A 4,768-nucleotide genomic window follows, 5' to 3' on the forward strand; every position below is an offset into this window, starting at 1 on the left:
GTTTGTCTTGTTCACTACTCAGTTGGTCAAATTTACTTCTCAGTTTGCTTTGGTTACTACTGAGTTGACTTTGGTTACTTCTCAATATGTCTTGTTCACTTCTAAGTTTTTTGTGTTCACTTTTGAATTGGCTTTGGTTACTTCTCAATTGGTCTTGTTCACTTCTTAGTTGGTCATATCTGATATTGAGTTGACTTTGGTTACTTCTCAGTTTCTCTTGTTCACTAATCAGCAGGTCATATTCACTTTTGAATTGGCTTTGGTTTCCCTTACTTCTCAGTTGGTCATGTTCACTTCTAAGTTGTTTGTGTTCACTTTTCAGTTGGTCATTTTCACTTCTTAGTTGGATTTGGTTACTTCTTATTTGGTCTTGTTTACTACTCAGTTGGTCATTTTCACTTCTCAGTTGGCTTTGGTTACCTCTCCATTGGTCTTGTTCACTTTTCAGGTGGTTTTGGTTACTTCTCAGTTGGTCTTGTTCCCTACTCAGTTGGTCATACCCACTCCTCAGTTGGCTTTGGTTACTTCTCAGTTTGTCTTGTTCACTAATCAGTTGGCTTTGGTTACTACTGAGTTGGTCTTGTCCACTTCTCAGTTGATTTTGATTACTACTGAGTTGGCTTAGGTTATATCTCAGTTGGTCATATTCACTTCTCAGGTGGCCTTGTTCTCTACTCAGTTGGTCATATTCAATTCTCAGTTGACTTTGGTTACTGAGTCGGTCTTGTTCACTTCTGAGTTGGCTTTGGTTACTTCTAATTTGGTCATGTTCGATAGTTAGTTGACTTTGGTTACTTCTCAATCTGTCTTGTGCACTTTTCAGTTGGTTTTGGTTACTTCTCAGTTTGTCTTGTTCAATACTCAGTTGGTCATATTCAGTCCTCAGTTGGCTTTGGTTACTTCTGAGTTGGCTATGGTCACTTCTCAGTTGGTCGTGTTCACTTCTGAGTTTGCTTTGGTTACTTCTAAGTTGTTCATGTTCGATAGTGAGTTGACTTTGGTTACTTCTCAATCTGTCTTGTGCACTTCTAATTTGACTTTGATTACTCCTGAGTTGGCTTTGGTTACCTTTCAGTTTGTCTTGTTCACTACTCAGTTGGTCAAATTTACTTCTCAGTTTGCTTTGGTTACTACTGAGTTGACTTTGGTTACTTCTCAATTGGCCTTGTTCACTTCTTAGTTGGTCATATCTCATATTGAGTTGACTTTGGTTACTTCTCAGTTTCTCTTGTTCACTTATCAGCAGGTCATATTCACTTTTGAATTGGCTTTGGTTTCCCTTACTTCTCAGTTGGTCATGTTCACTTCTAAGTTGGTTGTGTTCACTTTTCAGTTGGTCATTTTCACTTCTCAGTTGGCTTTGGTTACGTCTGAGTTGGTCTTGCTCACTTTTCATGTGGTTTTGGTTACTTCTCAGTCGGTCTTGTTCACTTCTGAGTTGGCTTTGGTTACTTCTAATTTGGTCATGTTCGATAGTTAGTTGACTTTGGTTGCTTCTCAATCTGTCTTGTGCACTTTTCAGTTGGTTTTGGTTACTTTTCAGTTTGTCTTGTTCAATACTCAGTTGGTCATATTCAGTCCTCAGTTGGCTTTGGTTACTTCTGAGTTGGCTATGGTCACTTCTCAGTTGGTCGTGTTCATTTCTCTGTTGGTCATGTTCACTTCTAAGTTGTTTGTGTTCACTTTTCAGTTGGTCATTTTCACTTCTTAGTTGGATTTGGTTACTTCTTATTTGGTCTTGTTTACTACTCAGTTGGTCATTTTCACTTCTCAGTTGGCTTTGGTTACCTCTCAATTGGTCTTGCTCACTTTTCATGTGGTTTTGGTTACTTCTCAGTTGGTCTTGTTCCCTACTCAGTTGGTCATACCCACTCCTCAGTTGGCTTTGGTTACTGAGTCGGTCTTGTTCACTTCTGAGTTGGCTTTGGTTACTTCTAATTTGGTCATGTTCGATAGTTAGTTGACTTTGGTTGCTTCTCAATCTGGCTTGTGCACTTTTGAGTTGGCTTTGGTTACTTCTCAATTGGTCTTGTTCACTTCTTAGTTGGTCATATCTGATATTGAGTTGACTTTGGTTACTTCTCAGTTTCTCTTGTTCACTAATCAGCAGGTCATATTCACTTTTGAATTGGCTTTGGTTTCCCTTACTTCTCAGTTGGTCATGTTCACTTCTAAGTTGTTTTTGTTCATTTTTCAGTTGGTCATTTTCACTTCTTAGTTGGATTTGGTTACTTCTTATTTGGTCTTGTTTACTACTCAGTTGGCCATTTTCACTTCTCAGTTGGCTTTGGTTACCTCTCAATTGGTCTTGCTCACTTTTCAGGTGGTTTTGGTTACTTCTCAGTTGGTCTTGTTCCCTACTCAGTTGGTCATACCCACTCCTCAGTCTGCTTTGGTTACTTCTCAGTTTGTATTGTTCACTAATCAGTTTGTCTTGTTCAGTAATTAGTTGGTCATGTTCAATTCTCAGTTGACTTTGGTTACTGAGTCGGTCTTGTTCACTTCTGAGTTGGCTTAGGTTATATCTCAGTTGGTCATATTCACTTCTCAGGTGGCCTTGTTCTCTACTCAGTTGGTCATGTTCAATTCTCAGTTGACTTTGGTTACTGAGTTGGTCTTGTTCACTTCTGAGTTGGCTTTGGTTACTTCTAATTTGGTCATGTTCGATAGTTAGTTGACTTTGGTTACTTCTCAATCTGTCTTGTGCACTTTTCAGTTGGTTTTGGTTACTTCTCAGTTTGTCTTGTTCATTACTCAGTTGGTCGAATTCACTTCTTAGGTTGCCTTGTTCACTTCTAAGTTGGCTTTGATTGCTACTGATTTGGCTATGGTCACTTCTCAGCTGGTTGTGTTCACTTCTCAGTTGGTTTTGTTCACTTCTCAGTTGGCTTTGATTACTACTGATTTGGCTATGTTCACTTCTGAGTTGGTTGTGTTCACTTCTCAGTTGGCTTTGGTTACTTTTCAATTGTTCTTGTTCACTTCTTAGTTGGTCATGTTCGATACTGAGTTGACTTTGGTTACTACTGAGCTGGTTTTGGTTACTTTTCAGTTTGTCTTGTTCACCACTCAGTTGGTCATATTCACTCCTCAGTTGGCTTTGGTTACTTCTCAGTTGGTTGTGTTCATTTCTCTGTTGGTCGTGTTCACTTCTGAGTTGGCTTTGGTTATTTCTAATTTGGTCATGTTCGATAGTGAGTTGACTTTGGTTACTTCTCAATCTGTCTTGTGCACTTTTCAGTTGGTTTTGGTTACTTCTCAGTTTGTCTTGTTCACCACTCAGTTGGTCATATTCACTCCTCAGTTGGCTTTGGTTACTTCTCAGTTGGTTGTGTTCATTTCTCTGTTGGTCGTGTTCACTTCTGAGTTGGCTTTGGTTACTTATAATTTGGTCATGTTCGATAGTGAGTTGACTTTGGTTACTTATCAATCTGTCTTGTGCACTTTTCAGTTGGTTTTGGTTACTTCTCAGTTTGTCTTTTTCATTACTCAGTTGGTCAAAATCACTTCTTAGGTTGCCTTGCTCACTTCTAAGTTGGCTTTGATTATTACTGATTTGGCTAAGGTCACTTCTCAGTTGGTTGTATTCACTTCCCAGTTGGTCTTGTTCACTTCTAAGTTGGCTTTGATTACTCCTGATTTGGCTATGGTCACTTCTGATTTGGCATTGGTTACTTTTCAATTGGTCTTGTTCACTTCTTAGTTGGTTTTGGTTACTTTTCAGTTTGTCTTGTTCACCACTCAGTTGGTCATATTCACTCCTCAGTTGGCTTTGGTTACTTCTCTGTTGGTCGTGTTCACTTCTGAGTTGGCTTTGGTTACTTCTCAATCTGTTTTGTGCACTTTTCAGTTGGTTTTGGTTACTTCTCAGTTGGTCGAATTCACTTCTTAGGTTGCCTTGTTCACTTCTAAGTTGGCTTTGATTACTACTGATTTGGCTATGGTCACTCCTCAGTTGGTCTTGTTCACTTCTAAGTTGGCTTTGGTTACTACTGATTTGGCTATGGTCACTTCTCAGTTGGTTGTGTTCACTTCTAAGTTGGCTTTGATTACTACCTATTTGGCTATGTTCACTTCTCAGTTGGTTGTGTTCACTTTTCTGTTGCCTTTGGTTACTTTTCAATTGTTCTTGTTCACCACTCAGTTGGTCATATGCACTCCTCAGTTGGCTTTGGTTACTTCTAATTTGGTCATGTTCGATAGTGAGTTGACTTTGGTTACTTCTCAATCTGTCTTGTGCACTTTTCAGTTGGTTTTGATTACTTCTCAGTTGGTCGAATTCACTTCTTAGGTTGCCTTGTTCACTTCTCAGTTGGTTTTGTTCACTTCTCAGTTGGCTTTGATTACTACTGATTTGGCTATGTTCACTTCTCAGTTGGTTGTGTTCACTTCTCTGTTGGTTTTGGTTACTTTTCAGTTCGTCTTGTTCAATACTCAGTAAGTCATATTCAGTCCTCAGTTGGTTTTGGTTACTTCTGAGTTGGCTATGGTCACTTCTCAGTTGGTTGTGTTCATTTCTCTGTTGGTCATGTTCACTTCTGAGTTTGCTTTGGTTACTTCTAATTTGTTCATGTTCAATAGTGAGTTGACTTTGGTTACTTCTCAATCTGTCTTGTGCACTTCTAATTTGACTTTGATTACTCCTGAGTTGGCTTTGGTTACCTTTCAGTTTGTCTTGTTCACTACTCAGTTGGTCAAATTTACTTCTCAGTTTGCTTTGGCTACTACTGAGTTGACTTTGGTTACTTCTCAATATGTCTTGTTCACT

This window comes from Scophthalmus maximus, chromosome 3, assembly GCF_022379125.1.
Source record: "Scophthalmus maximus strain ysfricsl-2021 chromosome 3, ASM2237912v1, whole genome shotgun sequence".
Taxonomy (NCBI): domain Eukaryota; kingdom Metazoa; phylum Chordata; class Actinopteri; order Pleuronectiformes; family Scophthalmidae; genus Scophthalmus; species Scophthalmus maximus.